The following is a 12,707-nucleotide window of genomic DNA, read 5'->3' on the forward strand; positions in this document are numbered from 1 at the left end:
CCTCTACCAGGAGAACCTGTCTGCCTCTACCAGGAGGAACCTGTCTGCCTCTACCAGGAGAAACCTGTCTGCCTCTCAGGAGAAACCTGTCTGCCTCTACCAGGAGGAACCTGTCTGCCTCTACCAGGAGGAACCTGTCTGCCTCTACCAGGAGAAACCTGTCTGCCTCTACCAGGAGAACCTGTCTGCCTCTACCAGGAGAAACCTGTCTGCCTCTACCAGGAGAAACCTTTCTGCCTCCTACCAGGAGAAACATGTCTGCCTCTACCAGGAGAAACCTGTCTGCCTCTACCAGGAGAAACCTGTCTGCCTCACCAGGAGAAACCTGTCTGCCTCTACCAGGGAAATATGGCCTCTACCAGGAGAAACCTGTCTGCCTTACCAGGAGGAACCTGTCTGCCTCTACCAGGAGGAACCTGTCACTCTACCAGGAGGAACTACCAGGAGAAACCTGTCTGCCTCTACCAGGAGAAACCTGTCTGCCTCTACTCAGGAGAAACCTGTGCCTCTACCAGGAGGAACCTGTCTGCCTCTACCAGGAGGAACCTGTCTGCCTCTACCAGGAGAAACCTGTCTGCCTCACCAGGAGAAAACTGGGTCGTTGTTAAATCATTCACCAGGACAGTGAAAAGCAAAACCTCAAATCATGCTAAAATGGCTGTGACCATCTAGGAATGACAGCTTTTGCAATGGACAATTCCTGCCTATGTGTTCTCCCACCTCATCAAACATTATAGAGACGACTCAGAGCTGTTATCTATGGTGATAGGAGGGTGTGTTCTCCCACCTCATCAAACATTATAGGAGACGACTCAGAGCTGTTATCTAGGTGATAGGAGGGGTGTGTTCTCCCACCTCATCAAACATTATAGGAGCGACTCAGAGCTGTTATCTAGGTGATAGGAGGGTGTGTTCTCCCACCTCATCAAACATTATAGGAGACGACTCAGAGCTGTTATCTAGGTGATAGGAGGTGTGTTCTCCCACCTCATCAAACATTATAGGAGACGACTCAGAGCTGTTATCTAGGTGATAGGAGGGTGTGTTCTCCCACCTCATCAAACATTATAGGAGGCGACTCAGAGCTGTTATCTAGGTGATAGGAGGTGTGTTCTCCCACCTCATCAAACATTATAGGAGACGACTCAGAGCTGTTATCTAGGTGATAGGAGGGTGTGTTCTCCCACCTCATCAAACATTATAGGAGCGACTCAGAGCTGTTATCTAGGTGATAGGAGGGTGTGTTCTCCCACCTCATCAAACATTATAGGAGGCGACTCAGAGCTGTTATCTAGGTGATAGGAGGGTGTGTTCTCCCACCTCATCAAACATTATAGGAGGCGACTCAGAGCTGTTATCTAGGTGATAGGAGGGTGTGTTCTCCCACCTCATCAAACATTATAGGAGACGACTCAGAGCTGTTATCTAGGTGATAGGAGGGTGTGTTCTCCCACCTCATCAAACATTATAGGAGGCGACTCAGAGCTGTTATCTAGGTGATAGGAGGTGTGTTCTCCCACCTCATCAAACATTATAGGAGGCGACCTCAGAGCTGTTATCTAGGTGATAGGAGGTGTGTTCTCCCACCACATCAAACATTATAGGAGACGACTCAGAGCTGTTATCTAGGTGATAGGAGGGTGTGTTCTCCCACCTCATCAAACATTATAGGAGACGACTCAGAGCTGTTATCTAGGTGATAGGAGGGTGTGTTCTCCCACCTCATCAAACATTATAGGAGGCGACTCAGAGCTGTTATCTAGGTGATAGGAGGGTGTGTTCTCCCACCTCATCAAACATTATAGGAGACGACTCAGAGCTGTTATCTAGGTGATAGGAGGGTGTTCTCCCACCTCATCAAACATTATAGGAGGCGACTCAGAGCTGTTATCTAGGTGATAGGAGGGTGTGTTCTCCCACCTCACCTCAAGAGGGTGTGTTCTCCCACCTCATATAGGAGCGACTCAGAGCTGTTATCTAGGTGATAGGAGGGGTGTGTTCTCCCACCTCATCAAACATTATAGGAGACGACTCCAGAGCTGTTATCTAGGTGATAGGAGGGTGTGTTCTCCCCACCTCATCAACATTATAGGAGACGACTCAGAGCTGCTATCTAGGTGATAGGAGGGTGTGTTCTCCCACCTCATCAAACATTATAGGAGACGACTCAGAGCTGTTATCTAGGTGATAGGAGGGTGTGTTCTCCCACCTCATCAAACATTATAGGAGACGACTCAGAGCTGTTATCTAGGTGATAGGAGGGTGTGTTCTCTCCCACCTCATCAAACATTATAGGAGCGACTCAGAGCTGTTATCTAGGTGATAGGAGGGTGTGTTCTCCCACCTCATCAAACATTATAGGAGACGACTCAGAGCTGTTATCTAGGTGATAGGAGGGTGTGTTCTCCCACCTCATCAAACATTATAGGGAGACGACTCAGAGCTGTTATCTAGGTGATAGGAGGGTGTGTTCTCCCACCTCATCAAACATTATAGGAGGCGACTCCAGAGCTGTTATCTGTTCTCCCACCTCATCAAACATTTACTCCAGAGCTGTTATCTAGGTGATAGGAGGGTGTGTTCTCCCACCTCATCAAACATTATAGGAGGCGACTCAGAGCTGTTATCTAGGTGATAGGAGGGGTGTGTTCTCCCACCTCATCAAACATTATAGGAGACGACTCAGAGCTGTTATCTAGGTGATAGGAGGGTGTGTTCTCCCACCTCATCAGACATTATAGGAGAGCGACTCAGAGCTGTTATCTAGGTGATAGGAGGGTGTGTTCTCCCACCTCATCAAACATTATAGGAGGCGACTCAGAGCTGTTATCTAGTGATAGGTGATAGGAGGGTGTGTTCTCCCACCTCATCAAACATTATAGGAGACGACTCAGAGCTGTTATCTAGGTGATAGGAGGGTGTGTTCTCCCACCTCATCAAACATTATAGGAGACGACTCAGAGCTGTTATCTAGGTGATAGGAGGGTGTGTTCTCCCACCTCATCAAACATTATAGGAGGCGACTCAGAGCTGTTATCTAGGTGATAGGAGGGTGTGTTCTCCCACCTCATCAAACATTATAGGAGCGACTCAGAGCTGTTATCTAGGTGATAGGAGGGTGTGTTCTCCCACCTCATCAAACATTATAGGAGGCGACTCAGAGCTGTTATCTAGGTGATAGGAGGGTGTGTTCTCCCACCTCATCAAACATTATAGGAGCGACTCAGAGCTGTTATCTAGGTGATAGGAGGGTGTGTTCTCCCACCTCATCAAACATTATAGGAGACGACTCAGAGCTGTTATCTAGGTGATAGGAGGGTGTGTTCTCCCACCTCATCAAACATTATAGGAGACGACTCAGAGCTGTTATCTAGGTGATAGGAGGGTGTGTTCTCCACCTCATCAAACATTATAGGAGACTGACTCAGAGCTGTTATCTAGGTGATAGGAGGGTGTGTTCTCCCCTCATCAAACATTATAGGAGCGACTCAGAGCTGTTATCTAGGTGATAGGAGGGTGTGTTCTCCCACCTCATCAGACATTATAGGAGACGACTCAGAGCTGTTATCTAGGTGATAGGAGGGTGTGTTCTCCCCTCATCAGACATTATAGGAGACGACTCAGAGCTGTTATCTAGGTGATAGGAGGGTGTGTTCTCCCACCTCATCAAACATTATAGGAGGCGACTCAGAGCTGTTATCTAGGTGATAGGAGGGTGTGTTCTCCCCTCATCAAACATTATAGGAGGCGACTCAGAGCTGTTATCTAGGTGATAGGAGGGTGTGTTCTCCCCTCATCAGACATTATAGGAGGCGACTCAGAGCTGTTATCTAGGTGATAGGAGGGTGTGTTCTCCCACCTCATCAAACATTATAGGAGACGACTCAGAGCTGTTATCTAGGTGATAGGAGGGTGTGTTCTCCCCCTCATCAGACAGACTCAGAGCTGTTATCAGGTGATAGGAGGGTGGTTCTCCCCTCATCAGACATTATAGGAGACTCAGAGCTGTTATCTAGGTGATAGGAGGGTGTGTTCTCCCACCTCATCAAACATTATAGGAGCGACTCCAGAGCTGTTATCTAGGTGATAGGAGGGTGTGTTCTCCCACCTCATCAAACATTATAGGAGGCGACTCAGAGCTGTTATCTAGGTGATAGGAGGGTGTGTTCTCCCACCTCATCAAACATTATAGGAGGCGACTCAGAGCTGTTATCTAGGTGATAGGAGGGTGTGTTCTCCCACCTCATCAAACATTATAGGAGGCGACTCAGAGCTGTTATCTAGGTGATAGGAGGGTGTGTTCTCCCCTCATCAAACATTATAGGAGGCGACTCAGAGCTGTTATCTAGGTGATAGGAGGGTGTGTTCTCCCTCATCTCATTATAGGAAGACTCAGAGCTGTTATCTAGGTGATAGGAGGGTGTGTTCTCCCCTCATCAAACATTATAGGAGGCGACTCAGAGCTGTTATCTAGGTGATAGGAGGGTGTGTTCTCCACCTCATCAAACATTATAGGAGGCGACTCAGAGCTGTTATCTAGGTGATAGGAGGGTGTGTTCTCCCCTCATCAAACATTATAGGAGGCGACTCAGAGCTGTTATCTAGGTGATAGGAGGGTGTGTTCTCCCCTCATCAAATATTATAGGAGGCGACTCAGAGCTGTTATCTAGGTGATAGGAGGGTGTGTTCTCCCCTCATCAAACATTATAGGAGGCGACTCAGAGCTGTTATCTAGGTGATAGGAGGGTGTGTTCTCCCTCATCAAACATTATAGGAGGCGACTCAGAGCTGTTATCTAGGTGATAGGAGGGTGTGTTCTCCCCCTCATCAAACATTATAGGAGGCGACTCAGAGCTGTTATCTAGGTGATAGGAGGGTGTGTTCTCCCACCTCATCAAACATTATAGGAGGCGACTCAGAGCTGTTATCTAGGTGATAGGAGGGTGTGTTCTCCCCTCATCAAACATTATAGGAGGCGACTCAGAGCTGTTATCTAGGTGATAGGAGGGTGTGTTCTCCCACCTCATCAGACATTATAGGAGGCGACTCAGAGCTGTTATCTAGGTGATAGGAGGGTGTGTTCTCCCACCTCATCAGACATTATAGGAGGCGACTCAGAGCTGTTATCTAGGTGATAGGAGGGTGTGTTCTCCCCTCATCAAACATTATAGGAGGCGACTCAGAGCTGTTATCTAGGTGATAGGAGGGTGTGTTCTCCCACCTCATCAGACATTATAGGAGGCGACTCAGAGCTGTTATCTAGGTGATAGGAGGGTGTGTTCTCCCCTCATCAAACATTATAGGAGGCGACTCAGAGCTGTTATCTAGGTGATAGGAGGGTGCAGAATGCACTAAAGGGGTGCCAATAATTGTGACATGAATGTTTTAAAATAAAATAATTATTTCTTGATGACCATTTTTTTTTAAAGTTAACTCAATTAAAGGTTAGATTCATATGATATTTTGATTGTCACATTAAGCTGATAAATAAACAATGACATTTTTTCACAGACTTTGTTCACATATACCCAGGGTGACAATAATCAGGAGGGCACTGTACATCCTTTCAACAATAACACCTCCACTTGGGTAAAACTAGGATTAACTAAAAACGTTAACCTTATTTCATTCACCTTGTTTTAAAAAGATGATCTTTAACAGGAGTTTATTTAACCGTTCGTCTTCCAGGAAAATCCCTTGAGGTTGTTTGTACTTCCATAGATTTGAACCAGTGTGGGATTGAAAGTATTTTAGCATTTGTGTAGGTCGGTGGTATTCTGCTACAGATGTAGGATCTTAATTTGACCTATGTTGTCAAAGCAAAAAAAGAATCCTGCTGCCACAGGATTTGAAACTTCAGTCCATAATGTTGATCGGTGGTTAAGACTATTACCTGCAGCTGGCCAAAAGCAGGCTACGTAATAAAGTGCAATACTGTGTTAGTGTGGGTTTCTTTTCGGTGAATTGATGTAAATCACGTAGCTCATCTGCATTTCTCTGCAACAAAAAGGGTGATCAAATTAAGATCCAACATCTGTATGTGCTTTTGTTAGGAAACCAATAGCCTACATGCCTAATGCTGCTCGTGTTATGTCTAGAGGGGCTTCTTAGGCCTAGTTAACTGGTCTGTAACCTGATTTAAGATGCACAACTACGTGAGAAATCAGAGTACGAGCCTAGGTGTTGAATGTATGTACCCAGGAGACAGCTACCTCACCTTAGGGCTCTGTCTTGACCCCTTTGGGGTGGTGAGCCCAAGCTGATAACTATGTTCAGATGGTGCCAGGAACAAATATATACAAGGAGACAGACAGGCCTCCACTAAAAGATTCACAATCCAAACGAAAGGCCTCAGGGACACGGAAATAAAACCAACAACCTCACGGCTCTGCCAGCTGGGACGCTCACTGATGATCACCTCATTGGCAGCACCTGTCTCCTTATCAACTAGGCTCAGCATTTGGACAAGGTCGCTACTGCCCCCTGGGGGATGGATTGTGGAAGTGGTAGTGAGCTGCAGTGTGCTGTCTAAACGACCTAACCTATTCCATAACACTTTCAACAATAACACTTATTATCTTTTTATAATATCATTTCATCTGATGGAGGGCTGGATATAGATATACTTAGTAATCTTATTTTAGTATTATTTATTCTGTCTGCTCTTTTATGTTTATATCAGAATTGCATACTTGTCTTTTCTACAAGGTACCTATAAACCATTATTGTGTTCAATAAACAAATATTAGGTTTAATCAAACCTTTTCTTCCAGGAAAATCCATTGCGGTTGTTTGTACTTTCATAGACGTGAACCAGCAAGGCAATGGGAGTATTTACGCATCTGGAGGTCAGTGGTGAAGGGATGGTTTCCTGTTGGAGCAGAACACCAGTTTCACCACATCTACCACAGGACACAGAGAGGGAGTGAGGAGAGGAGGCCAGAGTACTCACAGCTAGGGAAGGCTGTGTCACAAATGGTTCCCTATTCCTTATGGACCCTGGTTAAAAGTAGTGAACTAAAGAGGAAATTGGATGCAATTTGGGACATGACCCTGAAGAACAGCTAGTTCTCTGCAGGAGCCATAGAAAAACAGCCATGAAATAGCAGCATGAAATCTGTGATAACAGCATGAAATGTGTGAAACAGCATGAAATGTATTGGAACAGCAGGCATGAAATCTATGATAACAGCATGAAATCTATGATGGAACAACAGGCATGAAATCTGTGATAACAGCATGAAATGTATTTGAAAAGCAGCATGCAATCTGTGATAACAGCATGAAATGTATTGGAACAGCAGCATGCAATCTGTGATAACAGCATGAAATGTATTGGAACAGCAGGCATGAAATCAAGATAAAATTTCACATTTTTAACACTTAAAAGGGGATTTCAATTAAACCTTTGAGCCCTGGTCTAAAGTAGGGCCCTATATAGGGAATAGGGCTCTGGTCTAAAGTAGGGCACTATATAGGGAATAGGGCTCTGGTCTAAAGTAGGGCCCTATATAGGGAATAGGGCTCTGGTCAAAAGTAGGGCCCTATATAGGGAATAGGGCTCTGGTCTAAAGTAGGGCACTATATAGGGAATAGGGCTCTGGTCTAAAGTAGGGCACTATATAAGGAATATGGTGCCATTTTGGATGTAGCCCAATTTGTGAGATGAATTGTTGTGACCAATTGCGTATCGAATGTCCTTTTAACCGAGGTGATCAGATTCGAGCCATTTACTGTAAAGTACACACGTTTTCAAGGACTAAGGCTATGCACCCAATGGCACCCTATTCCCTATGTGGTGCACTACTTTAGACCAGGACCCAATGGTACCCTATTCCCTATGTGGTGCACTACTTTAGACCAGGACCCAATGGCGCCCTATTCCCTATGTAGTGCACTACTTTAGACCAGGACCCATTCCTATGGTGCCCTATTCCTATGTAGTGCACTACTTTAGACCAGGACCCAATGGCGCCTTATTCCCTATGTAGACCAGGACTCAATGGCACCCTATTCCCTTTAGACTACTTCCCAGACCAGGACCCAATGGTGCCCTATTCCCTATGTAGTGCACTACTTTAGACCAGGACCCAATGGCACCCTATTCCCTCTGTAGTGCACTACTTTAGACTAGGACCCAATGGTGCCCTATTCCCTATGTAGTGCACTACTTTTGCTCAGGACCCAATGGTGCCCTATTCCCTATGTAGTGCACTACTTTTGCTCAGGACCCAATGGCGCCATATTCCCTATGTCGTGCACTACTTTTGCTCAGGGCCCGGTCAAAAGTAGTGCACTAAATAGGGGAAAGGGTACCATTTGAGAAGAGACCTATAATTACTCCACTGTTAAAGGGCTAAACATCAATGTCCACTGACTGTCTATAGGAATATGGCTCGTAATTCAATTATATTATATTTTTTATTTCACTTTTATTTAACTAGGCAAGTCAGTTAAAAAACAAATGATTATTTACAATGACGGCCTACCAGAAGGCAAAAGGCCTCCCTGCGGGGTACGGGGTGCTTATCTGCTGAAAAGGTTGAACGCAGGACATTTTCAGAGCTGCCAAAGGACTGTGTTGTGAATCAGTGTTGAAGTGCTGTAGCTGGTACAATGTTCTCTCTGGGGGTGATAAAGGGGGCAGCCATACGTGAAAGAGGAGTAGAGGAGGGTATCGCCTGCAGTCTGAAATAAACCTGATGCACAGAGCACCTCATCTAGGAGACGGCAGATGTGCATGAACAAACTATCATCAACTAAAACTCAGTTTTAACGCGACAGTCGTAGCCAAAAGTTTTGAGGATGACACAAATATTAATTTTCTGCTTCAGTGTCTTTAGATATTTTTTGGTCAGATGTTACTATGGAATAATTCAGTATAATTACAAGCAGGGGGGCGGCAGGGTAGCCTAGTGGTTAGAGCGTTGGACTAGTAACCGGGAGGTTGCAAGTTCAAACCCCCGAGCTGACAAGGTACAAATCTGTCATACTGCCCCTGAACAGGCAGTTAACACACTGTTCCTTGACTGTCATTAGAAAATAAGAATTTGTTCTTAACTGACTTGCCTAGTTAAAATAAAATTAAAATAATACCATTTAGAACTTCTTCACAGAAGCAAAAACAGCTCTCCCTGTCTTCTCTGAGTCTGACATTTCTTTAGGTTACAGACACACTTGAACAAGGTGAATCATCTACTTCATACCAACTGACCCACAGCCTGAATCTATGCCAACACCGCAGCTACTCATTCCCTTTCAGTGTATTCTGTGGACCAATGGGAGTGTTGGAAACAAGTGTCCTGCTGCCCACAGACGTCACCCACCTTGTCCTTGAGCTGCTGGCAGAGCTGCAGCGAGATGGTGAAGAAGATCAGGGTGTTGTTGAGCCAGGGGACAACACACTCCACCTTGTGAACCTGGCTCACCTCAAACTAAATAAAGGTAAAATTAAAATACATTTCATAAGTGTCGAAGGCTTTTACTAACAATTACATGAAGTTGATGCAAAGAGTCAATATTTGCAGTGTTGACCCTTCTTTCTCAAGACCTCTGCAAACCACCCTGGCATGCTGTCAATTAACTTCTGGGCCACATCCTGACTGATGGCCGCCAATTCTTGCATAATCAATGCTTGGAGTTTGTCAGAATTTGTGGGGTTTTGTTTGTCCACCTGCCTCTTGAGGATTGACCACAAATTCTCAATGGGATTAAGGTCTGGGGAGTTTCCTGGTCATGGACCCAAAATATCGATGTTTTGTTCCCCGAGCCACTTAGTTATCACTTTTGCCTTATGGCAAGGTGCTCCATCATGCTGGAAAAGGCATTGTTCGTCACCAAACTGTTCCTGGATGGTTGGGAGAAGTTGCTCCTGGAGGATGTGTTGGTACCATTCTTTATTCATGGCCGTGTTCTTTGGCAAAATTGTGAGTGAGCCCAGTCCCTTGGCAGAGAAGCAACCCCACACATGAATGGTCTCAGGATGCTTTACTGTTGGCATGACACAGGACTGATGGTAGCGCTCACCTTGTCTTCTCCGGACAAACTGATTGAACTGCTCTCCTTGAAGTTCTTGATGATCCGATAAATGGTTGATTTGTGCAATCTTACTGGCAGCACTCAATATCCTTGCCTCAGATTAGTGGTTAGAGGGCAGGTGTTGGCGGCGGGTAGGCAGGTAGATTAGTATGGTTAGAGATTAGTGGTTAGAGGGCGGCAGGTAGCCTAGTGGTTAGAGGGGCGGCAGGTAGATTGGTGGTTGAGGGGCGGCAGGTAGATTAGTGGTTAGAGGGGCGGCAGGTAGATTAGTGGTTAGAGGGGCGGCAGGTAGCCCTTAGTGGTTAGAGGGGCGGCAGGTAGCCTAGTGGTTGGGGCGGCAGGTAGCCTAGTGGTTAGAGGGGCGGCCAGGTAGCCTGGTGGTTAGGGGGCGGCAGGTAGATTAGTGGTTAGAGGGGCGGCAGGTAGATTAGTGGTTAGAGGGGCGGCGGTAGATTAGTGGTTAGAGGGCGGCAGGTAGCCTAGTGGTTAGAGGGCGGCAGGTAGCCTGGTGGTTAGAGGGGCGGCAGGTAGCCTAGTGGTTAGAGGGGGGCAGGTAGCCTAGTGGTTAGAGGGCGGCAGGTAGCCTAGTGGTTAGAGGGGCGGCAGGTAGATTAGTGGTTAGAGGGGCGGCAGGTAGCCTAGTGGTTAGAGGGCGGCAGGTAGCCTAGTGGTTAGAGGGGTGGCAGGTAGCCTAGTGGTTAGAGGGGCGGCAGGTAGATTAGTGGTTAGAGGGGGCGGCAGGTAGATTAGTGGTTAGAGGGGCGGCAGGTAGCCTAGTAGTTAAAGCATTGGGCCAGTAACTGAAAGGTTGCTGGATCGAATCCCTAAGCTGACAAGGTAAAAATCTGTTGTTCTGCCCTGAACAGGCCCTGAACAGGCAGAAGGATACTGTAAAATAAGAATTTGTTCGTAACTGACTTGCCTGGTTATATATATATATATATTTTAAGTCATTTAGTTTCCGGTATTGTTGTCACTCCCACGTCACGTAGTGTTTAGTGTTTAGTGCTTCACTGTATCCTGCTGTGTAACGTCCAATTACCCTGGTCTGTCTACTAATGGATCCCTGTCTCTCTGAGGCTGCGGTCCAAATGGCTCTGGACGCCCAGAGGGGTTTTGATCAATAGTAAAGGGGAAGGGGGGATACCTAGTCAGTTGTACAACTGATGCATTCAACTGAAATGTGTCTTCGTGCACTATAAAGGAAATAGAGGGCTATTTGGGACGCAGCCTAGATGTCCAGTGATATCACTGATGATCAGCGCCAGTCGTGTCAGGCTCAGTGGTCATTATGCTGTTGAAACTATTACAAATGTTCAAATGGGCTGAAATTGGAGCTGGCTGACTAATGTTACCACTGACTGATTGACTTTGTCGTCCAGCGCAAATGGACTCTGGAACATTCTGGAAACATCACATTCTACTTTATTTATTTATTCATTTTCTTAGGAGGTTTTGTTCTTGTTCTTGTTGTTTTCCAACAACGACACACATTTCCATTTCCATAATTGCGAGAGCCCATTGTCGAATTTCAAAACAGCCAAAACAACCAACAACTGATACAACGTCAGTGCAGATCACACATCAAAATGATGACCTGAACTTCGTCAGAAATATCAACATTAAATACCGTGTAATGAAGATCAAATTAGTTGGCATCTGTCTCACGGATCACCAACACGACAATCACATTGTAATGGAGCAGACAGATGAGAACATCCAGTGACATCCTGAAGAGTTGGAAGTAACAGAGGGATGAGAGGGATGAGAGAGAGGGATGAGAGGGATGAGAGAGAGGGATGAGAGAGGATGAGAGAGAGAGGGATGAGAGAGAGGGATGCGAGAGGGATGCGAGAGGGATGAGAGAGGGATGAGAGAGGGATGAGAGATGGATGAGAGAGATGAAAGAGGATGAGAGAGGGATGAGAGAGAGGGATGAGAGAGGGATGAGAGAGGAAGAGAGAGAGGGATGAGAGAGAGAGGGATGAGAGAGGAAGAGAGGGAGAGAGAGATGAGAGAGAGGAAGAGAGGGATGAGAGAGGGATGAGAGAGAGGGGAAGAGAGGGATGAGAGAGGAGGATGAGAGAGAGGGATGAGAGAGAGATTAGAGGGTGAGAGAGAGGGATGAGAGAGGGAGAGAGAGGAAGAGAGAGAGAGGGATGAGAGAGACAGAGACAAGAGACAGAGAGAGATCAAATCTTCAACTCTGTCCTCATCTCCCAAAAAGGGCCCTGTCAAATGGAAAAATCTAATTATATTTGGCACATGTTTCATAAACAACAGGTTTAGACAAAAGTGAACACCACGGGCTCCTTCCAAACAATGCAGAGAAAAAGTTAAATAATCAACAGCTCTAGCCTTCAACCTCTGACCATCCATTAACATCCATTACCTCTGACCATCCAGCCCCACAGTTCACAGTGTGACTGGACACAACCTGTCTGCTTCATTACCTCTGACTATCCAGCCCCACAGTTCACAGTGTGACTGGACACAACCTGTCTGCTTCATTACCACAGATAACACTGCTACTCCTACTGCTCTCTCTTCGTCCGCCCACGTGTTCTCGCACACCCCGAGAGCTTCTGGTCAGCGGGGTGGTGGCACCGGGATCCTCATCTCTCCCAAGTGGTCATTCTCTCTTTCTCCCCTTACACATCTGTCTATCG

This window comes from Oncorhynchus nerka, unplaced genomic scaffold (assembly GCF_034236695.1).
Source record: "Oncorhynchus nerka isolate Pitt River unplaced genomic scaffold, Oner_Uvic_2.0 unplaced_scaffold_1079, whole genome shotgun sequence".
Lineage (NCBI taxonomy): Eukaryota > Metazoa > Chordata > Actinopteri > Salmoniformes > Salmonidae > Oncorhynchus > Oncorhynchus nerka.